Genomic DNA, 26300 nt, shown 5'->3' on the forward strand with positions numbered 1-26300 from the left:
TATAAATTCTTACCTGTTAGTTTCAGTGGGATTCATCTGAAGGGAAATTAGTCTGTTTTGTTTTTGTGTCGAGTGGACAAGTCACTGAACCGTCCAAAGTGAACCTGTGTCGACCGGCCAATCACGTTTTGCGCTTAATGATGATGTCATCAGTAAGTGACAGGCAGTCAGTCTGCTACAAACACACAACAGACGGACTAAAATGTTTGATTTTAGGGTTTACAAATGTTTTTGACCTTTCAGCTTTACCAGCAAAAAAAAAAAAAAAAGTTATCGGACTGAAAGTTATCGGAACTAAATTTATCAGAATATAATTGGTCCGATGATGGTTTTAAAACTTATCTGAAAAGCTAATCCGATAGCAAAAACATTAGCTTCGATAATTATCTGATATTGGATTAGCTGAACTGTGTCCACCACTGGTGACGGGGCATTACAGTTGTGAGCTTCCACGTAGCTGTTGTACTTGCCCAGCCTTTTGTACATTTACACTGTGCAAGTAAAGCATTTAGGTCCTGATTATGGGTGTAACAGTTCACCGGTATGGAATACTGGAAATATTGGAAATTTATTTTAATTTAAGAGATATAACTACATCAATATAAGGAGCCCTGAATTGATTGAAATGTATGATGAACCAGTCAATTGCACAATTTTAATGTTATAAATCGATTTGCATTACACTGACAAACCCACTCGACAGATGTGACTGCTGATTTGTTTTTTTTGTTGTTGTTGTTTTTTGTCATCAAGGTCACACATATTGGTGACAGCTACTGTTTCCATTGTCTTTGTTAGACGTTTTTTGATCAGGTAACATGACATTCAGCACTGGCATGTTTCCAACTCTATCAAAACACTCATTTCATTCCCCTGGGTAGCTTTAATCCACGACCCAGAACGGTTCCATAATGTAGTGGATGGTGCGACGTGTGGCACCCATACATGCTCCCAGACCTGACATTACCTGATTAATCAGCCACTCATTTAAGTGGTCTATACAAATATATTTGATGCGAAATGAAGGAAAAATCTAATCTACATTTTTCACACACTAAAAATGTGTGTGAAAAATGAAGTTGTGCTAATGAACCTATTTGCATGTTCACTGCTCAGTACTTTACATACTCAGGTAACCCACCCGCCTCCACCCTAATTTCATATTAATTAAGACAAATGAATTGAATGGACAATACATGTTATTTTGCTCATTTGCAAACAGGTCAGGTTGCATATTTGTGTGTGGATGATGTAGAGTTTGCACATGTTTTCATACATATACACCATTAGTAAATCAGGCCCAGTGTTGCCACAGTTACTTTGAAAAAATAATCCAATTACTGATTACTGATTAATCCTTGAAAAAGTAACTTAGTTACTTTACTGATTACTCAATTGTACAACCCCTCCAAAAATTATGGAATCACCGGCCTCAGAGGATGTTCATTCAGTTGTTTAATTTTGTAGAAAAAAAGCAGATCACAGACATGACACAAAACTAAAGTCATTTCAAATGCCAACTTTCTGGCTTTAAGAAACACTATAAGAAATCAAGAAAAAAAGATTGTGGCAGTCAGTAACGGTTACTTTTTTAGACCAAGAAGAGGAAAAAAAATATGGAATCACTCAATCTAGGAAAAAATTATGGAATCACCCTGTAAATTTTCATCCCCAAAAACTAACACCTGCATCATATCAGATCTGCTCATTAGTCTGCATTCCTAAAAAGGAGTGATCACACCTTGGAGAGCTGTTGCACCAAGTGGACTGACATGAATCATGGCCTCCAAACGAGAGATGTCAATTGAAACAAAGGAGAGGATTACAAACTCTTAAAAGAGAGTAAATCATCACGCAATGTTGCAAAAGATGTTGGTTGTTCACGGTCAGCTGTGTCTAAACCTCGGGACCAAATACAACAACATGGGAAGTTGTTAAAGGCAAACATACTGGTAGACCAAGGAAGACATCAAAGCGTCAAGACAGAAAACTTAAAGCAATATGTCTCAAAAATCGAAAAATGTACAACAAAACAAATGAGGAACGATGGGAGGAAAACTGCAGTCAACGTCTGTGACTGAACTGTAAGACAACCACCTAAAGGAATGGGATTTACATACAGAAAAACTAAACGAAAGCCATCATTACACCTAAACAGAAAAAAACAACGGTTACAATGGGCTAAGGAAAAGCAATCATGGATTGTGGATGACTGGATGAAAGTCATATTCAGTGATGAATCTCGAATCTGCATTGGGCAAGGTGATGAGTGCTGGACACTTTTGTTTGGTGCCATTCCAATGAGATTTTATAAAAGATGACTGCCTGATGAGAACATGTAAATTTCCACAGTCATTGATGATATGGGGCTGCATGTCAGGTAAAGGCACTGGGGAGATGGCTGTCATTACCATCATCAATAAATGCACAGTTTATGTTGATATTTTGGACACTTGAAAGGATGTTTGGGGGATGATGAAATCATTTTTCAAGCTGATAATGGCTCTTGCCATAGAGCAAAAACTGCAAAAACATTCCTTGCAAAAAGACACATAGGTCAATGTCATGCATAGGGTCAATGTTAATGAGCAGATCGTGATTTGATGCAGGTGTTAATTTGGGGATGAAAATTTACAGGGTGATTCCTAATTCTTCTTTCTCAGAATTGAGTGATTCCATATTTTTTTCCTCTGCTTGTCTAAAAAAGTAACCGTTACTGACTGCCACAATCTTTTTTTCTTGATTTCTTATAGTGTTTCTTAAAGCCAGAAAGTTGCCATTTGAAATGACTTTAGTTTTGTGTCATGTCTGTGATCTGCTTTTTTTCTACAAAATTAAACAACTGAATGAACATCCTCCGAGGCCGGTGATTCCATAATTTTTGCCAGGGGTTGCAAAAGTAACTAAGTTAGATTACTAGTTACTTTTTCAGTTACTTTCCCCAGCTACCGACAACAACCCTCTGCCACGTCAACATGACAGTGATACCTGTTTTGCCAAAACTCACTTTATAGTTACCCTTTCTTGACTTCAATGAAAATAAATACTTGTTTTATAAAAAGTAAAATAAAGACCTCTTTCGTGACCTCATATTTAACGGTTGACAGCACTGTAACAGTAAAACTTGCAATTTCTAACTTACATTGTTATAACGTAACTATTAAATTCTTTATCTAACATTAAATTCTCTCTAACTTTTACTTGTCAGAATTATTATTATTATAGTAGGAATTAGTAGTTGTAGTAAAAAAAGGCTTCAAAACTGGACCTTTAATCTAGGGGTGTTGTGGGGGGGACATCCTTGCCCCACGCTCCCATTCCATCTGGATTCGCCCCTGCTTTGGCGTATGAGCACAAAGAATAGATAACATTTATTTATGCAGAAAACAGAAAACCAGATTTACAGGTAAGAACGTTTATTGCGTTTTCCACAATCATGTGGTCCTCAGAGAGTTAGGTGCATTGAGTGGAAAATAGTGTTAGTTGTTGACAGCGTCGTGGGAAGATCAGCTGTGTTTTAGCAGCAGATATGAAGCAGCTGAGCTCAGAATTCTAAATAAAGGAGAAAAAAAAGCATAAAAATGTCTTTGTAAAGTTCAGTGCAGGTGTGCTATTGTCACCGTGCTTTAAGAGGTGAGGACGAGTCGTAGCTGCTGCAGAAAACCGCGGATGAAAAGCTCACAGCTCGCTTAAAGTGGCAGTTCAGTCGAACCCCGACCCCCTGCTCACGGACCAAGTTTAATGCTGCTATCGACCCACAATCCAAAATTAATAGTAACACACAGTGACTTGGAGAAGTAACTTTTATCTGATTACTGATTTGGAAAGATTAACGCGTTAGATTACTCGTTACTAAAAAAAGTGGTTAGATTAGAGTAACGCGTTATTAAGTAATGCGTTATCGGCATCACTGATCAGGCCTAATGATTTTTTTTTTTCAAATAGCATGTAAACGTCTTCAGTCCATTTATTTGCAAGTGACTGCATGATTTAGATAAATAGAAAGCCTTGTTTCATTATGTGGGGACTTTGTGAGCTCATTTCATACCTGATTAACATAAACATGCATTGCATGTTCTCGCAACACTTATTCATGTTGCAACATTTTTATTTTCTTGGCTACTAACATGCCATCTTGTAGTGTTCACTTTGAAATGTGAAGTGTGTTTACCATGAGGGTGCAGCGTTTTCTGTTGTTAGAATGTGGCACAACTAAAACATCGGTTTTCTAAAACAAAAAATCGGTTTTCTGAAATGAAACTGCATGAACACATACCTGCTTAAAACCCACGCAGATGACAGCATCTGGTGGTTATATTGTATTTGCCTTTTATGTGACCAACAACTGTCCCCAAATTGATTTCTAATTAAGAACCTATCGATTACACCCAATGTCAAACGTCTACATAAGGCCTGATGAGCAAATACAACAGATGTTTTGAAACATCAGTATGGGAGTCATTAGATAATGAACATCACGTTCTCACTCAGTTAAACTGCCTAATTTCAAAACATACACACCAACACTTTGTGATATTAATGAGCTGTGGGAGGTGCTGTTCCACAGCTTCACATCAACACTGCTCATTTAGAGGAACATATTTACAAGAATTAATCTAATTTGTCAAAACCGCTTCAAAACTTTGGTGTTAGCCTTAATATTGTGTGCTGAGTTGGTAAGGATCACATGGCACACGGCGACAGCTGAACGAAGGATACAAAGTCACAAATCGTCAAGAATATGCGGACAAATGATCTTGCATCTTCCCCATCACTGAAAAGCCTGTGAATCAATAGCGCAAAAAGGAACAAACCAATGATGAAGTCAAAAGTGTTTGCTTTAACTAACTGAGACTGATCTGAATCGGTCATCCTCATAAACACTCAGATTACCGCACAATTCACAAAACATGGCTACATTCAACTGCGGTTGACCAGAGCAAATTTGGCAAAACACTGAACCTGGACAAATTCAGACTTAAAACCTTACAGTGTGGTGTTTCTTTCATGCCAGTTTGTCATCCAACCATCCATCCATTCATCTTCTACCGCTTAGTCCAATCAAGGGTCGCGGGGGGCTGGAGCCTATCCCAGCAGTCATAGGGCATTGAGGTGGGGTACCCCCAGGACAGGACGCCAGTCTGCGCGGGGCCACAAACAGACAAACAAACGCCAGACACACCCACACGCACACCTAAGGACAATTTTGTTAAAGATTCCAATCCATCTAACCCGCATGTCTTTGGATGTGGGAAGGAAACCAGACGCACTGGAGGAAACCCACGCAAAACATGGGGAGAACATGCACAACTCCACACAGAAAGGCCCCGGGAATTGAACCCACGACCTACTCGCTGCGAGGCAACAGTGCTAACCACTAAGCACCGTGCCGCCCAGTTTGCCATCCCTCCTTCTCATTTTCACAGGTTATGATTATTGAATAAGGTTGATTGAGAAGGAACTAATCCAATATTAATCAAACTAGCATACCAAAATAAACTCGGTAACAAGCCTGATAAAAAATGAATATATCTTGTGTTCCTGGTAAATGGTAAATGGACTACATTTATATAGCGCTTTTCCATCTGTATCAGACGCTCAAAGCGCTTTGCACATCAATGTCTCACATTCACCCCAGTGTTGGAGTGCTGCGATACAAGGCGCCCACTACACACCGGCAGTAACTAGGGGATTAAGGACCTTGCCCAAAGGCCCTTAGTGATTTTTCCGGTCAGGCTGGGATTTGAACCGAGGATCTTCTGGTCTGAAGGCCAACGCTTATCCACTTGACCATCACCTCCCCTGGCTGCCATGGCAGAAAATATAAACGCAACACTTTTGGTTTTGCTCCCATTTTGTATGAGATGAACATACATACACAATATCACCATTTCCCTCAAATATTGTTCACAAACCAGTCTAAATCTGTGATAGTGAGCACTTCTCCTTTGCTGAGATAATCCATCCCATCTCACAGGTGTGCCATACCAAGATGCTGTTTAGACACCATGATTAGTGCACAGGTGTGCCTTAGACTGCCCACAATAAAAGGCCACTCTGAAAGGTGCAGTTTTATCACACAGCACAATGCCACAGATGTCGCAAGATTTGAGGGAGCGTGCAATTGGCATGCTGACAGCAGGAATGTCAACCAGAGCTGTTGCTCGTGTATTGAATGTTCATTTCTCTACCATAAGCCGTCTCCAAAGGCGTTTCAGAGAATTTGGCAGTACATCCAACCAGCCTCACAACCACAGACCACGTGTAACCACACCAGCCCAGGACCTCCACATCCAGCATGTTCACCTCCAAGATCGTCTGAGACCAGCCACTCGGACAGCTGCTGAAACAATCGGTTTGCATAACCAAAGAATTTCTGCACAAACTGTCAGAAACTGTCTCAGGGAAGCTCATCTGCATGCTCGTCGTCCTCATCGGGGTCTCGACCTGACTCCAGTTCGTCGTCATAACCGACTTGAGTGGGCAAATGCTCACATTCACTGGCATTTGGCACGTTGGAGAGATGTTCTCTTCATGGATGATGCGAAGGAGATGTGTTGCACTGCATGAGGCAAATGGTGGTCACACCAGATACTGACTGGTATCCCCCCCAATAAAACAAACTGTACCTTTCAGAGTGGCCTTTTATTGTGGACAGTCTAAGGCACACCTGTGCACTAATCATGGTGTCTAATCAGCATCTTGATATGGCACACCTGTGAGGTGGGATGGATTATCTCAGCAAAGGAGAAGTGCTCACTGATCACAGATTTAGACTGGTTTGTGAACAATATTTGAGGGAATGGTGATATTGTGTATGTGGAAAAAGTTTTAGATCTTTGAGTTCATCTCATACAAAATGGGAGCAAACCAAAAGTGTTGCGTTTATATTTTGTTGAGTATAGATCTGCATTGGGATTTTGCACAACTTTTACACTGGTTGCTGTGCTTGATGTTTTGGTTCAACACTATGAAATGTGTGCTGCTCCTGATCTTCCACATGGTTTCCCAGCAAAGTATCTATGAGGACCTACGTTACTTAACTTGCAACATCTGACAGGCGGCTTTAAATCCTAAAAAACTGACAGAAGTTACTGAAATTCTACTATGTTACAACATAAGCTTGATGGATCCCAAAAGGGCTTAACGTGCTAAGATCGAATGATGATCCAGATGTACATAAATAATTAAATGAACAAATTAAACTGTAAGTTACATTCAAAATGCAGTTTATTCATAGTGGAAAAAGTATTAATGATTTAAAAATAAAAAATACACAAATACTGACCTTGGCTTGGGAAGTAAATACAAGGCATCATTGTAAAGTGCTTTAAACATCTGCTGAATGGAAAAGCGCTATAGACATGCATGCAATCCTTGATATGGAAAATTAATGCATTTAATCACTTGACCTCCTGCTCTTGTAGCTCCTCGAAATGATGTTTTTTTGCCCCCATACAATGTGCTAGTTTAATTCACTGGATTAGTGTTTATGTTCCAACAGGAACCACCATGCAAACTGCATCAAGGTTATCGAGGTGGGTGCCATCACTGATACATTACCTAGATTTATAGAATTTGATATTTTCTTACTGGGCGTGCTGATGAAGCTTGTAATGTCTACTAAAACCACAACCTGTCTGTTTGACCCTATACCAACAAAACCGTTTAAGGATCTGTGGCCCACTCTTGGGCCGACTGTGTTGAAAACTATTAATCTGTCACTAACCTCGAGATCTGTTCCTAAATGTTTCAAACCTGCAGTGATTAAAGCATTACTTAAGAAATATAATGTTAACCCTAGTTGACAATGATGCCTACAGGTTAAACAAATTAGTAACTTTAGATTGTCCGTAGGTGTGCGTGCGGCTGTGAATGAGTTTGTTTGTCTGTATGTGGCCCTACGATAGACTGACATCCTGTCCAGGGCGTACCCCATCTCTCACCCTCTGTCTACTGGACTAGGCTCCACCTACCCTTGATTGGATAACCCGTAAGTTGGAGAGGAAATGGCGTCTCACTAATTTAGAAGATCTTCACTTAGCCTGGAAAAACAGTTTGTTGCTCTATAAAAAAGCCCTCCGTAAAGCTAGGACATCTTACTACTCATCACTAATTGAAGAAAATAAGAACAACCCCAGGTTTCTTTTCAGCACTGTGGCCAGGCTGACAAAGAGTCAGAGCTCTATTGAGCCGAGTATTCCTTTAACTTTAACTAGTAATGACTTCATGACTTTCTTTGCTAATAAAATTTTAACTATTAGAGAAAAAATTACTCATAACCATCCCAAAGACCTATCGTTATCTTTGGCTGCTTTCAGTGATGCTGGTATTTGGTTAGACTCATTCTCTCCGATTGTTCTGTCTGAGTTATTTCCATTAGTTACTTCCTCCAAACCATCAACATGTCTATTAGACCCCATTCCTACCAGGCTGCTCAAGGAAGCCCTACCATTAATTAATGCTTCGATCTTAAATATGATCAATCTATCTTTATTAGTTTGCTATGTACCACAGGCTTTTAAGGTGGCAGTAATTAAACCATTACTTAAAAAGCCATCACTTGACCCAGCTATCTTAGCTAATTATAGGCCAATCTCCAATCTTCCTTTTCTCTCAAAAATTCTTGAAAGGGTAGTTGTAAAACAGCTAACTGATCATCTGCAGAGGAATGGTCTATTTGAAGAGTTTCAGTCAGGTTTTAGAATTCATCATAGTACAGAAACAGCATTAGTGAAGGTTACAAATGATCTTCTTATGGCCTCAGACAGTGGACTCATCTCTGTGCTTGTTCTGTTAGACCTCAGTGCTGCTTTTGATACTGTTGACCATAATATTTTATTACAGAGATTAGAGCATGCCATAGGTATTAAAGGCACTGTGCTGCGGTGGTTTGAATCATATTTATCTAATAGATTACAATTTGTTCATGTAAATGGGGAATCTTCTTCACAGACTAAGGTTAATTATGGAGTTCCACAAGGTTCTGTGCTAGGACCAATTTTATTCACTTTATACATGTTTCCCTTAGGCGGTATTATTAGACGGCATTGCTTAAATTTTCATTGTTACGCAGATGATACCCAGCTTTATCTATCCATGAAGCCAGAGGACACACACCAATTAGATAAACTGCAGGATTGTCCTTACAGACATAAGACATGGATGACCTCTAATTTCCTGCTTTTAAAACTCAGATAAAACTGAAGTTATTGTACTTTGGCCCCACAAATCTTAGAAACATGGTGTCTAACCAGATCCTTACTCTGGATGGCATTATCCTGAACTCTAGTAATACTGTGAAGAAATCTTGGAGTCATTTTTGATCAGGATATGTCATTCAAGCGCATATTAAACAAATATGTAGGACCTGCTTTTTTTTTGCATTTTCGCAATATCTCTAAATTAGAAAGGTCTTGTCTCAGAGTGATGCTGAAAAACTAATTCATGCATTTATTTCCTCTAGGCTGACTATTGTAATTCATTATTATCAGGTTGTCCTAAAAGTTCCAGAAAAGCCTTCAGTTAATTCAAAATGCTGCAGCTAGAGTGCTAGCAGGGACTAGAAGGAGAGAGCATATCTCACCCATATTGGCCTCTCTTCATTGGCTTCCGTTAATTCTAGAGTAAATTTAAAATTCTTCTTCTTACTTATAAGGTTTTGAATAATCAGGTCCCATCTTAGCTTAGGGACCTCATAGTACCATATCACCCCAATAGAGCGCTTCGCTCTCAGAGCTGCAGGCTTACTTGTAGTTCCTAGGGTTTGTAAGAAGTAGAATGGGAGCAGAGCGTTCAAGCTTTCAGGCTCCTCTCCTGTGGAACCACGCTCCCAATTCAGATCAGGGAGACAGACACCCTCTCTACTTTAAGATTAGGCTTAAAATTTTCCCTTTTTGCTAAAGCTTATAGTTAGGGCTGGATCAGGTGAACCCTGAACCATCCCTTAGTTATGCTGCTATAGACTTAGACAGCTGGGGGGTTCCCATGATGCACTGTGTTTCTTTCTCTTTTTGCTCTGTTGTGCACCACTCTGCATTTAATCATTAGTGATTGATCTCTGCTCCCCTCCACAGCATGTCTTTTTCCTGGTACTCTCCCTCAGCCCCAATCAGTCCCAGCAGAAGACTGCCCCTCCCTGAGCCTGGTTCTGCTGGAGGTTTCTTCCTGTTAAAATGGAGTTTGTTTCCTTCCCACTGTTGCAAGTGCTTGCTCACAGGGGGGTCGTGTTGACCGTTGGGGTTTTTCCGTAATATTGTATGGCCTTGCCTTACAGTATAAAGCACCTTGGGGCAACTGTTTGTTGTGATTGGCGCTATATAAATTAAAATTGATTTGATTTGATTTGATTGGGAGTAAGCGGGTGTAGAAAATGAATAATTGAATAAGGACCCCTTCACACATAAACACAGTTGAAGGCTGACTAGCCTCAAAACGCCTCATACAGCTGTCACCACAAATTTGCGCACACAAGTGGTCAAAAGACAGTGAATGCCCTGTGCATGCTCATTCGATCCCCCTCGTGGCAGGTGTCCGCCAAATTCCAGGTGTCACACATGAACATCTAACACTGCTCACTGCACACTTAGAAAAGGCGGGGCTGTTTGCACTCCTGGTACGATAGTAGAGAGCAGGCGACCACATTAGACACTTTTCACAGACAGGTCGAAGTACCACATGAAAGTGGCATAACCTAGTAGCACACATGGGTGTGACTGTGCCGAACCCCCCCCCCCCCCCCCCCCCCACACACACACACAAAAATGTTGTGCGGAACACACACACACCATGAATCCAACATTGACCGCTGTGTCCTGCACCTCAGCTGGAGAACATGCAGTGCACATGTCCACGGGCGCTCACATCCTCATGAGGATCGTCAGCATCTGAGTGTGAAGCACGGTGTGAAGCCGCTGATGTCACTTCCACCATGTAAACTGTAGTTTACTTGACAGACAGAAAGACTGGAAATTAAATCAAACACATAAGGGTGAAGGCATGAACTCAGTCTTATGTCAACATATGCTTTGCGGTTGACATACGGCACATGTCAGCTGATTGCCGAGTGACTGACAGCTGGACGTGACCGTGCACACAAGATTTTACATTACAACACAGACATCAGACACATGCAGGCCAAACACATAATAATACATACATGAAATTAGAATCACAGAAGAAAGTAGCAGAAAGTGAGGCTTTTTTTTTCTGTGACCTGCCGAGTCCCACTGACAGAGGTGGGCATGTCCCCCTGTGACCTGCAGCTGATCAGATACCGGTGCTCTCAAGTCACAGCTTGGGAACACCTGTAGTGGCTTGTAGGATATGAAGTCGCACAACTACAGCATGACGACAGTCCGTCTGCATGCTGTCCTCATGTGAGAATAAATTAAGACATATTGCTTTAGCTGACTTTCCCCGTCAGCGGACCGCAAAGCTGCTGAATATTGTGCCATGCAGGAAATCACCCCACAGGATGCCCCTGCGAGTGTGTGTCACTGCGGGATTTCCCCACATTGTAATAATTAAAACACATATCACATTTGCAGTGGATCACTGCTGATGTGTTCACAACGCGAGACCCTGGCTCTTCATGAGACGGGAGCCGACTCTTAATGACATGGGAGCCGGCCGGCTCTTCGTGAGCCAAGCGCATCAGATAATGCATGTAAAACATAAAAGTGAGAACAGTAATCCATGTCATTTCATTACTTCCTGGTGTACGTCTAGGCGGAGACAAAATCCACTGTTTATAACAGGAATTAAGAATTATAATTGTGGTGTTTTATAATTTTTTGCTCCACTGCTGTGTGTGCGACTTTCCACGTGCTCGCACTGTGTTCGTGCTCGTGAACACGAGCTTGTGCGAAAACCGTCGCTGTGGTTTTGTGCATTCATGTCCGAATGTGCTTTCCTCCCTCCCGACAGCAGGTGGAATGCTTCATGGTTCCCCATTTTGTTTTTGGTTTGTGGATTGTCTTACAGTTTATGCGTCTTTCGTGTTATGTGTGAAGGGGCCCTAAATTAATAAAATAGCAGCTGACTTAAAGTTAGTGAGGGTAAATTTGGTGAAAGCTAATTGGTCCATTAATTGTTTTCAGTGTTAGCTAAAAGCTATTCAGCTGACAAAATGTTATCTTTGCTAATTAGCTCTTAGCTGATTAGCTGAGCTGTGCCAGCAACTGAGAATACCACTTGTTTTTTTAAGGAAAGTTGGGGTGCTATTGTACAGGATTGCTAAGAGTACGTGAGAAACTGAGGCTGAAAATGAATTTTGAAAAGGAATGGTCAATTCATTTTTTAATTGGTTGAAATATGGTGGAGCTACAGCTACATCTCCAACAAGGGCCCTTTGTGATTTTCCTTAGACAATCACAAACTCTTTCTGGGCTTTTAGCAGAAGCCTGTGGCCCTGACTAAAATGTGATTCAGTGCAAAGGATTGCTTTTGATGTTTAACTTTGATTTATGTTTTTGGACAGCTAGTCAGCGTTCCATGGGTTCAAAGTCTTGTTTTGGCTGAAGGTGGTTGAGTCCCTGGGGTTTTGCCCTGCAGACACTCCCTAATGAACGCTGCATTTTTCACAGTTGAATGATGTCTCAGCATGTCTTCCTACCAAGCAAGCAGACAGATGTGGTTTGTCTCACGTGGCCCTGATAGCGTCTGTTGTTTCCCAAGTAATGTCCGGCTTCCTTCGATCCATCATCGGCAGTCGTTCAGTTTGCCTTCCTGTTGTCTAATTATAACATTGTGCGACGCGGGCTGGCTACACACTTCTTCTCACACAAATGCCACCTTCCAGCTCTGCACTGTACGTGAGTGATAGCTGCTTTAAAACCCACACAGTTGGAACTCGACAATGCTTGGAACACTGTGATCCCATCACAAAATTGGCTCTGACCTGCCAACCTTTCAATAGCCCTGTGAGACAGAAGGAAATGGCATTATTTGTTAAGTAGAGCTATTTCTTCCGAAAGGAAATAGACTTGAGGTGTGCTGCATTGAAGATTTTTGATGCCATTTTTTTTTTTCAGAGACAGTGATCTGAACAGATAGAACTACTCGTAAAGATTTTTCAATATAGCCAAGAACTATATATAAATATTTATTGCTCAACTGTAGTACAAAAATTACAGATAAGGCAATACAGTTTTCTTCTTTTTATGTATTTTATATTGATCATTAATTTTGTTTGGTAAACCTGTTTATTTGTGTGTGTGTGTGTGTGTGTGACATCACACATAGCAGCCCCCCACTAAACCCTCTTATCCTTCCTCTGGGGGCACAGCTTAGTGGAAATAAAGAGAGTGAAGAAAGGGAAAGGCAGAGTGGATTATCATCATCTTCTTCTGAATCTGAAGGAGATGAGCAACTCATTTGCCCCAAATAATTCATTTAAGATTTTAAGATGCATTACACACACACACACACACCCCCGGCAAAAAAAAATGTCCTTAAACAGAACAGCTGTTTCCAGCTCTCCAGGTAATTAAATCAACCAATCCCAGCATTAAGCATTTCTTTGAGGATCACTGAAGGGGGAACTACAGAATTTTTTAACCTGAACCCTAATTTTTCATTGTGTGGGATGAAACATTATATTCACTAGACGCAAAGATCAGAATTGACTTAAATGCTATGGAATGCTATGGGGTTGGTTAAGTCACTTCTTGTTAACACTGAATAAGCAAAAATTTCAGTCAAAGTGTCTGGTAGCATCTAAAGTATTCTGATGGAGGTACACATGTGCCTGTTACTCTCATAACTGTAAAGAGGCTTTAAAAAATGCCAGTTACTGTCTTACCTTAGCCTGCTCTGCATTAAGTTATCAAAAGTCATCACGTTGATTATCGATGAGAGGCTTGCTCTTATTGTAATCAGAAGATTACAATAAGAAAAAAAAAAACATGTGTGCCACTTGTTTGGGTATGATTCTCAGTTTCTGGACCACAGCTTGAGAAGACCAAGATGATGTCCACATATCAACTGGCTGTGATAGATTGATGGATAATTTCCATATGTGGGGATGGACCGGTTGTCTGCCTGCATTGTTGCCATGCAGCACCTGGCATGTTTCTGTAGCTTGGAAGATGCACTAACAAGCAGCACCAGATCCTGGTCCCAGACCTTTCCTGACCTTGAAAGGTCATGCCCATGCTCAACTTTGACTTGGAAGGAAGTAAACAGGTGATAATTTTACAGAAATGTGTTAGTCAAAAGTGACATACACACTCCTGCATTGCTCGTGGGGTCAGAGTTATTAGATTTATGTAGTCATGTGTACTGTGTCTGCAACATGTTAGGTTTTAATGATTTGCTCATTACTAATTTTCAAAGGAGAAAACAATAGAAATGGGCATGAGCTTGGCAAGATAACATATTTTCCAAATTATATTCCAATTACAGTTGCATAGGTCTATAAGTCACATTACTTTGAAATGTGGTACTACTGTATCATACAACAAGAAGCAAAATGAATTTAACTGGCACATTATTTATTTATAGCATAAACTTGTTTGGACAAAAAGTACAAAGAACTGAAGAGTAAACTGCTTCTTGCCACTATGAACATTTGAAACCATCATTGCTGAGCAGGTTTACCTCACTGAATGGAAAATAAACTTTTACACAGTTTATGTTACCTCAGCACATCTATGTTCCTGATTGAAGATTCACCTGTCCTGAGTACAAAAACATTGAGTGCCAAGTAGTATGAAGGCTGTTCCCTATCTAAACTCAGGAGTGTGGTCTTTCAGTTTGAGAGCATGATTTATTAATTTTGCTTGTTTTCTAATAAAAAGCACATTCTCTTCCATCAGATCTTTCTTGTTATTTTACAGTGTAGAGGAGCAGTCCTTAATTTAATTTTCATGTGTGTAGATGGTGCCATTGATGATAATACAGTATATTATGTAATGATAATAGTGTTTTTGTTTGTTTGTTTGTTTTTACACATAATCACACAAAAATATGTCACAGGACCAGCCAAACAAGGAAACAAACAAACAAACAAAATAATAATAACAATAAACAAAAAAAAAAGTGATTTCAGAAAAAAATTAACTTGTTGTACATGCTTAATAGTCTTTTGTCTTAGTCATCCTATACATGGTTTGTGGGGCTAACTAGCTTCACCAGTTTTTTTTTTCTTTTCTTTTGCTTGAAAGGATGGTGGGTGAGGATGGGGCAGGAAAAAGATTAGTAACAAAATATTGAATTTGCCCTTTGACTTTTCCAACAACAACCAAGGGCTCTTTGGTTTGAACATCAGCTCATGATATTTTTATACAAAATGATCAAAAACATTACCAGGACATGAGCATGAGAACTGCATGAACATAATTTTTATTTTCACTCACATCTCATTGGTTTGGATGTGGGATTTGGGGTTAATCTTTGATACTTAAACATCACACTTTCCTCTAAAACCTACATCCTGTTGCTGAAATGCAGTCATAGGTACATCCATTGTTACCTAGGCAACTAATTTATTGCATTTCCAGTAACACACAGCTCCACACATCATGACCCATCATTGCACTGCAGCAGCTCTCTGTGCTTCTTCAACAGCAGCTGTTCTAACAGGAATGAGTGAATTATCATTGGCAGCATTGCCCTGCAGTGATCTTTTAATTTTGCTAAATGTGCACTTTGATGGTTCGGGATGTTTGGTTGGTAAGATCCATATTAATTTCTGATCTTTTCTCATTTTGTCTTTCATTTCCTCTCCCTGCTGACCTATTACCTGACTGCTGGTGTTTCATCAACAGGTAAGCCCACAATTTCCTGTATTCTGGCACAAGTCAGCAGTGCGTGGTGACCATTTTTTGTTGACCTTCCCCCCGGCACACAATCAAAACAGTTTCTCTGACATCAGTGATGCTACCTATAGGCTCTGGGTTGCACAATCTCAGGTGTCTTTAGTCAGCATTTATGTCATGAAACTTGAATTGCGGTAATGGCATCATTAATAATTAACTCATTAATAAACCCGCAAGAGAAGGGAACGCTTTACAACTGGTATATTAACGTATACTGTATCTATGGCAGAAAGTTCACAACTCAGCACCAATAGCAACACTTGTATTTTAAAAGGTCCATTGAAGTGCAAAAGAAAAAGAAAGATTCAAATGTAAAGATTAAAGAAAATTCAAGTCGCGCAAAACTCAGACTGTCATGTGTGCAAATGTTACCTGTGTAATACAAGATATCCAGGCCCGTGCACTGCCACATGAACTTGGCCTACTTGATTGGGCCTATGAGTAAACCAGGCCTACATCATTCAAGCTAGGGTTATGCCGCGTTCGTGACATGTCATTAAGTTGGAAATAATGAGCGCAAACTCAGACAGTAGGATTTGATTGCGTGGTTGGGTTGGATATTCTACTCAGAAACAGTGATTTATCCAACTTCCCTTCATAATAGCTATAATCATGGTATCCTCCATCATGACTCTTGAGATTGTACTATTACAAATGTTATTTAATTACTTTAAACAAATTGTTTACTTTTTATGTGACATCTTTGCTTTGTTTGTATTTTGATGAAGTTGCCCCTTGTTGTACCTCTTCGAAATATGTCTGCAATAATTAATATTGTCACTAAATCAAAACTACAAATAGAAATGCATTCATCTGACACATTCTCCATCTGGCTTACCAATTACAAATGGCTGTAATAATGTATTTATCTGTTATTGTAAAGACAACAGCATAGCTTGAATATGTTGTTGTGGGCATCCATATTGTTTTCCAAGTTTATCAAGTGAATGCATGCTCCTCAGAACTTGGAAGTTTCCAGCTTGGGTTTTCTGAGTATACTGTTGTCTTGAATGCAGTAATAAACTGCCCTCAAATGAGCTAGGGTGGGCTCACCAAAAATGTGGTTCACCCATAGGCCTGGTTCACCCATAGGCACTGGCTACCCATAGGCCAGTGCTGACGTAGGCTTTGACACTCATTATTGGTTTGACGTCAGTTATGTTGTTGCCACATCATACAGTAAGTGACAAAGCTACTATCTACATTTTCTGTTTCTTATTCTTGAAAGGTTGCATGTTGGTGCACACACTGAAAGCAAAGGAAAATAAACAGACACCTTCCAATAAGTCTCTATCATGAAGTCATTGACTAGCTGTCATCAAGCTTAAATCATCATTAGATATTTGTAAAATCAACTAGTCACCTAGTCTGTGCAACCCCATCAACAGGCTTGGGCGATGTGGTGTCAAAGTAATGGCTTGCGACCCAGATGTGGCCCACTTGACATTTTCACAAAAACTGGCACCTTGGCATTTTTTTCCTATTAAATGTGCCATTAAACATGCATTTCAAAAAGTAATTATTTTTTTAATATTTATTAATATTATTAATATTTATAGTAATGGTAACACTTTATATTAACCACACGCTATAAAGCATCTATAAACCATTCAAGAAAGTTGATCATTAATAGTTCATCATTTACAAATGTAAAATCAGACACTATTCATTATTGTAAAGGCTCTATAATAGTATTTTTAAGTATACTAATGCATTGATAAGCATTTATAAATGGACATATAAAATTGAATTGGTCAATTGTTTGAGATTGTGATTAAAATATATATTAAGCATATACAATTGACTTATAAAACAAATTTAATCACCACAACGATATTACAAATGCTTAACTAATGCTCAGTTAAGGCTTATTCGTACATGGAAAGAAGAATTCATACATAGATAAAGTCTTTAAATTGCATACTTATAGTGATGGGGAATGAGACTTGAGCTTTGTACATTATTAACAAATGATACCTAAAGTATTGAGGAATTATTATGTGGGGGCGCAAGTTAAAAGGGCGATCCAAGGCCCGACTGAACCCAGCATAAAATAACTAGAAGCAGTTCCAAAGAAACAAATTTATTTATCACCCTGTCATGCTGTACATAAACGTCAAAATAAAATACATCTGGTGGTGGCTAAACAGGCGGCGTGCTCTCTCTGCGCCTGGATTGACCGGAGCCCGAACGTTCAGGACTCAGGATCTCCGCCGACACCCCCCCAGGTGGCCTTTCCCAGACTATACTCTGTGAGGAGGAAACAAAGGTGATATCCTTCAATATAAATATCAGAAAACTATTAGAGGCTTACTTATCAGCAACACGTTCAGTTTGATCTCAGCGTTATTTAAAAGAATAGCTGCTCGCAGCCGGTGGAGGATTATCACTCCGCACGCCACCGCCGCGAGGAGCAAACAAGACACTGACTTTTAGTATTTAAATTTAGCTACGCAAAATTGCCACATTATTTTCAGAGATAAACATTCAAAGAAAGTCACCTCTGACGTGTGCTGATAGCATTTGCCTCTCACCCTCGTCCTCCTTCACAGACGTACGGTCAGGCTCTGGAGCGACCCTCAGCGTCCCCAAACGGTCGACACAACGTTGTTTTGAGCTGTGAAAAGTTGAATTCTCCGGCAGCCAGCACTCATCACCGCTAGCTTAAATGCAGCTCCTCATTTCTCTATTGACACCAGCTGAAAGTCCTTACTCTGCACGTGAATGCCACAGGTGCAGCAAATCCTTGTATCAGAGGTGAGAGACTCTTCTGCAGCACAATTTACCCAGAGAACAGTCCCAAACCACCTGGAATTACATATTTTGTTATAAATAATTATTAAGCCATCTATTTATGTTCTTACCAATGAGCAGTGGTGGGCATAGTTCCGCTAATTATTGAAGCTAATGTTTTCATTATCCGATTAGCTTTTCAGATAACTTTGAAAACCATCATCAGACCAATTGTCTTCCAATAAGTTTTGGTCCAATAATTTTTAGACCGCTAACATATTTTGGAGGTGTGGTGAACAAAGCTTAACAGTTACTAACATTTATTAAGTTTAAAATCAGTTGAGTACCTACCTGTTAAATATTTTGTCATAGATGTGCAGTTCTATCCTTTGCAAACAAAAGAAAGCTGGTTCCAGAAGAAACCACTCTATTCTCTGCAGGCAAAGGAGAACTGGTCACAGAAAAGAAAAAAAGCTCTCTTTTTTTGACCCCATACTGATACGCTGGCAATATCACCCAAGTCATCCAGAGGCATACAGTTTTAACTTATGGTTACGGGCAAGTTATTTAAATTAATGTCATGTCTGAAGTTTTATAAAGTAAAAATATCAGATATATGTTTTATTTTTAAAGTAATAAAAGAAAGAAAAATGTCTGCGTACTTAAATCCTTTATATATTTATTTAAAGGCCAAGCTTTTGGTCGACAGACCTTCCTCAGGGCTCAGTCCAGGTCTGTCAACCGAAAGCTTGGCCTTTAAATAAATATATAAAGGATTTAAGTGTGCAGACATTTTTCTTTCTTTTATAGTTTTTGTTTATGTTTGGCACCTTTTAATCGTGAGTGTGGTGTAATTCGTTTATATGTAGTTTTAAAGTAATGCAATAATTTTGAAGGTTTTAGTGTGGACATGCTGTGTCCAGGTGTATTATGGGTAATCTCAGTACATTCACAACAGAAGAAATGCATTTGAGACGCTCTGATCAGGCTCCACACGGACAACAGCATTAAAACCTTTATATATTGTGCCTAAAACTCTTGGGAATATATTCTCTTGGTGTATAGATGTTGTTATTGTTTGTTTTATGTAAAAATGCCAGAAGAAGCCCAGTTTGCTTCTCCATTATTTTCAATTGGAATCATTGCAATCGATTCCTGTTTGCTCTTCAGAGTCCTGTTTATGTCAAACACTCTGTCATCTTTGTTCCAGAGTAATATATATGAGATGTCTGAAATTCAGTTTGCATTGATTAAATCCCACGCATCTTAAACATAACAGACATGGATTATCTGGAATTTTGTTTTGGCAGGTTTTCACGGTCTCTACTGCCATCTACTGGCCAGTGGTGTTCATGGCAGTATGAGCGTCTGGACGCCAGTACATGGCAGTGTTCTATTTATTTTGACCCCAGTTATATCAGATGGTTGTCAAATAACAACTTGACTTTTTGGCTTTTTGCAAATAGCTTTTTTTTTTTTAATAAAAAAGGCATATTTTACAAAACACATTTAAATGTAAACACCATCACACACATACCTCACATTAATGTGTTGGTTTTTACATAGAATTAATGAGTCAACCAATCAGTGTTAGCAGAGACACATTTTACCCATAATCCCTTTGGCATCTGTCTGTGTTTGTTACAAAACTTCATAATTAGTGCATTATTTAAAATTAAAAGATATATGTTATATTTTAACTTTGTACAAATGACAGAGTTGACATTAATGGAGTTATTCTATCAGTATTAATTTTATTTATAAATCAAAACCATAAGTCAGCACTGCTTTATTTTCCAAGACCTCAGCCTCATGGCGACACTGCTTTGAGTAGAGAGTTGAGCTTCACTCCTCTTGAGGGCTTCACTGCTGGAAGCTATGTAGTAAACAGGAACTTCCAGCAGTGGACAGGGCACTCAAAGACAGAAGTGCTGACTTATTGTTTGGGTCTGTGGTCACCTTTGATGCTACCAGAATAGATCGTGGCGTTAAAACTCAAAATCAGCTTGTTAGTAGTTGCAAGTGTACCAGAAACAATATTGGAAATGATTGATTATTGGTTAGCTGTAGCTTCTGATAAATGTTTGGGTGGTTTATCGGTTTAGCTTTAGAAAAGATAACTTTTCAATTAGCTGATTATCTGTTATCAAAGCTAAATTTTTGGTTAGCTGTGCCCACCACTGCCAATGAGTAGCGAATAAAAAATAATGCTTTGTAAATGTTTTACAAGTCTTCATTTAAGTATTTACTTACACTTTATAAATGCTTTACTAATGCTTTATAACATGCAGTTAATATAAAGTGTTACCATACTGATTAATATATTATTAATGAATTAATAACATTCAAATTAATATTTAACTGAATTTTGCTTAATTGTAAAACACTCCCCAAGCAGATATTTGGACGTGTTGGATAGTCTTGATTTTGGTGTCAAATTATTCCAACCATTTGCAGTGTGCAGCAGATGGTAGTTGTATCTGTTGTGTATTGTACTACTGCTGGCTGGGATAAAGGCACTGCACACACTGTGACAGTATGTGTTATTGACAAAAACATATAAACATAGTTAACTTTTTATGCTTGCTGTAGTTGCAAGAACAAATCATAGAAATTATCTAGCTTTAACTATAGTCAAATGTAGATGGCAACAGATTCATCATTTTAATGCCAAGACTCTTGGTTTTATGTCAGATAAACAGGAATTAAAGCCTTACCAAGGGAAACAGAGCTATGACACAGGTCAGCGCTTACTCTTATGAAGATAACATTGTGTAAAACACTCAAATGCTGTTGCCTCTCTGAATTAAGTGTAATTACTTTTCATTTAATTAACAAAAGCAGTGGTGGCCTTGGTGGTAATCAAACATAAGCTTTGGAAATGAAAGAAATGGACAAATAAGCTCACTTCAACCTACGTCTAACTTGAAAACTAAATGTGTTGAGAGGGACAGAGAGAAAAGTTTGCTTAGACTAAATTCATACAAAATCCTTTCCACAGTGTGGTGTGGACCTTTGACCAATCAGAAACAAACAGAATAGGAATGTTTATGACTGCAGTGGTAAGAATATTTGCATGAATTAAAAGATAGAACATAATATTCAACAAGACTCCAAATGGTTTATTTTTATGATTTTCTGAATGTAGGGGCAATACCACAGCCCTGCTTTACTCCCTATTGAACATTGAAGGTGCCAGGGTTTTATTTCCCTTTTACCAGAACTGTGGCAGACATGTCATCTTGGAGAAGCCTTGGGATTTTGATCAGTTTCTCCAGACAGCCTATTTTGCTCAGGATCGTCCACAGAAGTGGGCGTGACACAATGTTGAACACCTTTGTCAAGGCAGTGAAGGATTGTTACAATGGTTGGTCTTGCTCTCAACACTTTTCTTGCAAATATACACTCTGATAGAGTTGATTTTACATTATTTTGGAATGGGACCAGATGCACTTGCTGAAATGGGAATTTAATAGTGCAGAGTTTACTGTGTGCTGTCATCTACCATCTGCTGCAGTAGACAGCACTAATTCCATCTTCTATAACAACTGGTATGGCAGTTTTTCTATGATCAGCATGTGAATGTTGCATTATGAATGATATGTGACAAAAAAATATGTCCGTTTCCAGCTCTATCTAAAACATCTACGCCTGTCAAGCAAAGTAAATTAGGAGCAACTCATCAGTCTCGACATATCTTGCATATTGTGACCTTCCTAAAATAATGGCCTAAGTCATAAAACATGACTTAAGCCATTATTTTAGGAAGGTGACGATATTAAAGGCTGCTCACAGTTCTCCAGCTTGATCATCAGTGGTGGGCACAGTTCCGCTAATCCACTAATTAGCGAAGCTGACATTTTTTGTTAGCTGATTAGCTTTTCAGCTAACTTTGAAAACCACCAGCAGACCAATTGACGTCTGCTAAATTTAGTTCTGATAACTTTTAGACCACTATCATATTTTTGCAGGCATAGTGAATAAAGCTTAACAGTTAAAAACATTTGTAAAGGCACTAAAATAGCACATTTTGGTACATGTTTTGTAACAGACAGACAGCTATGAGAAGTACAGCTCAATCCTCTGCCAGCAGAGGAGAGCTGGCTATTAGAGAGAAAAGAAGAAGGAGGGGGGGGAAAAAAGATTATTTATTTTCACAGCCATACAGACTTGCAGACATATAACAGGAGTCAGACAGTTTTGACTTATGGTTAAAATTTGAAACAAACTAATTCTAAACAATTTATTGAAATTAATGTCACCGCTGTTGTTTTACAAAGTGAAAATATCAGCTATATTTTTTTAGTTTTAAAGTAATGCACTAATTTTGAAGGTTTTAGCGTTTATAGACACACATGCTGAAATGCATTATGACAAAATTAGTTTCTTGTCATCAGTGGTTGTTCGGTAGCTTTATAAAAGTTAACTTTTCAGTTAGCGGATTAACGGTTATCGAAGCTAACTTTTTGGCTAGCTGTGCTCACCACTGTTCATCACCATCTCCCAGTTTATTCATCTCCCTGTGCCTAACTGAAATCTGTAGAATGGAATAATATCATTTTCTCCATGCCGACTGGTGGAGACATATGCTGAACATGAAAACACCTTCAAATTAGAACGTTCAAAATGGGATTAATGATTTGATAGACATGCTCTACCCCAAGGAAAACAAACCGCTCACCATGATGGAGCAAAACAACAATCAAGTGATCTATGACTTTAGCTGGACTAATGATGGGTCAACAGTGCATCCAGAAAGTATTCACAGTGCTTCACTTTTTCCACATTTCATGTTACAGCCTCATTCCAAAATGGATAAAATTCATTTTTCCTCAATATTCTATACACAATATTGCACAATGATATGTAACAAATGGTTTTTTTGAGATTTCTGCAAATTTATTAAAATAAATAAACTAAGAAGCCGCTTTTACATAAGTATTCACATTTTTTGCCATGAAGCTCAGGTGCATCCTGTTTCCAGTGATCATCCTTGAGATGTTTCTACAGCTTAATTGGAGTCCACCTGGGGTAAATTCAGTTGACTGGACATGATTTGGACAGGAACACACCTGTCTACATATAAGGTCCCACAGTTGACAGTGCATGTCAGAGCACAAACCAAGCATGAAGTCAAAGGAATTGTCTGTAGACGTCTGAGACAGGATTGTCACGAGGCACCAATCTAGGGAAGGTTAGAGAAATATTTCTGCTGCTTTGAAGGTCCCAATGAGCACAGTGGCCTCCATAAATAGAAGTTCAGATCCACCAGGACTCTTCCTAGAACTGGCCGCATGTGTAAACTGAGCAATCAGGGAGAAGGGCCTTAGTCACAGAGTTGGCAAAGAACCCGATGGTCACTCTGTCAGAGCACCAGCATTCCTCTGTGGAGAGAGGAGAACCTTCCAGAAGGACAACCATCTCTGCAGCAATCCACCAATCAGGCCTGTGTGGTAGAGTGGCCATACAGAAGCTACTCCTTAGGAAAAGACACATAGGAGCCCACCTGGAGTTTGCCAAAAAGCACTCGGACTCTCAGACCATGAAAAACAAGATTCTCTGGTCTGATGAGACAAAGATAGAACTCCTTGGTGTGAATGCCAGGCATCATATTTGGAGGAAACCAGGCACCATCCCTACAGTGAAGCACCGTGGTGGCAGCATCATGTTGTGATGATGTTTTTCAGCAGCAGGAACTGGGAGACTAGTCAGGATTGAGGGAAAGCTGAATGCAGAAATGTACAGAGACACCCTGGATGTGCAATGAGGAATGGGAAAACCTGCCCAAATATAGGTGCGTCAAGCTTGTGGCATCACATTCAAGACGACTTGATGTTATAATTGCTGCCAAAGGTGCATTAAGAAAGTATTGAGCAAATGCTGTGAACACTTATGTATATGTGATTTCTTGGTTGTTGTTGTTTTATGAATTAGAAAAAAAAAATCTTGTTGTCATTATGGGGTGTTGTGAGTAGAATTTGCTCCATTTTGGAATAAGGCTGTAACATAACAAAATGTGGAAAAGGTTAAAGCGCAGTGAACATTCACAGGATGTACTGTATAAAAATGTGCATATTGCACATCATTCAGTAAAATCCCACCTGAACAGCTGTTACTGAAGTATGGCATAACATCCAAAGATGCACATATGGATGGACTGGTGAATTGTCACACATGATGGACGTTTTCCCCCTGTTGCACCACCAGTTACACAGCTCCAGTGAATTGGAACAAAGAAGAATTTTTGGAAAAAGAACACGTGAAATTTAAGCTACAGTTTGCCAGGAGGCATATGGGTGACTCAGGCCAAGATTTGATTATTTTTTTGCATCAAAATCATTCTCTGTTCCACCACCATGAAGTGCTGATAGATGCAGCAACAACCAAAACCTGCACTATGCACCATTTGTTGAATCACAACCACAGAAGCATGTAGCATCTTCAGAGTTGCGATGTGAATCTTGCTGGCTTCCCTCACGACTTTCTTTATTGGACAATAGTTCAGTTTCTGAGAACTGCCTGCTCCTTTTCAGATACCATACTGTTTGCATTCCTTAATGACTGCTATAAACGAAGTCCAGTATTCAGTGACTCGGAACTGACTTGTATAAAGAAAACTGGCTGTAAAAGTGATGATTTACATGTGAAAAGAAAAAAAACCCCTCATATTTCATTTATCCAGTTACTTATTGGCTCTGAAAATGGAGGGACTCCGTGTAAAAATGGCTGTAATTCCTAAACTGTTAATGCAGTATTTTAAGATTGTCTACAACAGAAACACACCTTGATTGTTTAATTTCAACTACTGAAATGTAACAAACTATTGGTGTTCACAGAAAAAATTAAAAAATTTTTGACACTTCCTAACTACATATCACGGTTGTCAGACGAGGAAGGCAGGAGACAAATGCAGGACTCACTGGAACAGTTCTGGTTCAGAGAGGCTTTTACTGAGGTGCTTAGCAAGGTTTGGTACACAAGCAGACAGTCCAAGAAGAGCAACCAAAACCGAAACATCAGGCAGAGGCGTAGACAAAAATACAGGCAGGCAGTCAAAACACCAAGAGACAGCTTAACAAAACGTGGTACTGAGCTTGAAGCACTGGCACAGGGCACAACGATCAGGCAACACCCGGTGCAACTAGTGGCGTCTAAATACTCCCAGAACAAGTGTAGAAAGACGCAGAACAGGGCGTGACCCACTCACCGAGCACCGCCCCCACCAAGCACAGTGAAGGCAGACAAGAGACATACAGACCCAAAAAACCCAAACACAAACCACCCAGCCACAAAAGGGAACAAACAAAACCCCAACATTAACATGATACATGACAGGACCCCCCGCTCAACGGCCGGCGCCTGACGGCCCGGGGAACCCAGGATGCCGAGCATGGAAGTCCGCGATCAGTCCAGGATCCAAAACGAAACGAGAAGGAATCCATGAGCGTTCTTCAGGTCCATAACCTTCCCAGTCCACCAAGTACTGCACCCCCCGCCCACGCCGCCGGGACCCCACAAGGCGGCGCACAGTAAAAACCGGGCCCCCGGCCACAAACCGGGCGGGAGGCGGGGGAACGGCCGGAGGGCACAAGACACAGGACCGAGCAGGCTTGACCTGGCTGACGTGGAAGGTGGGATGTATCCTCATAGTCCGAGGCAGACGAAGGCGGACAGAGACCGGGGTGATCACCCTCGTGATGGGAAACGGCCCCACGAACCGAGGAGCAAGTTTCCGTGGCAGACCAT

General features: G+C 39.8%; 1 protein-coding gene and 1 long non-coding RNA gene across 2 annotated transcripts in view; both read left to right on the forward strand.

Annotated features, from left to right (window-relative positions):
- cadm2a (cell adhesion molecule 2a) overlaps positions 1-26300 on the forward strand; it is a 962407-nt gene that overhangs the window by 532387 nt on the left and 403720 nt on the right.
- The window catches only part of LOC117517362, a 36374-nt gene continuing 33482 nt past the window's right edge, over positions 23409-26300 (forward strand). Inside the window, exons 1-2 of the long non-coding RNA XR_004562709.1 lie at positions 23409-23420; positions 23688-23698. This is a non-coding gene — a long non-coding RNA (uncharacterized LOC117517362). The remainder of the gene's footprint in view (positions 23421-23687; positions 23699-26300) is intronic.

Source organism: Thalassophryne amazonica, chromosome 9 (assembly GCF_902500255.1).
Source record: "Thalassophryne amazonica chromosome 9, fThaAma1.1, whole genome shotgun sequence".
In the NCBI taxonomy this organism is placed as follows: Eukaryota; Metazoa; Chordata; class Actinopteri; order Batrachoidiformes; family Batrachoididae; genus Thalassophryne; species Thalassophryne amazonica.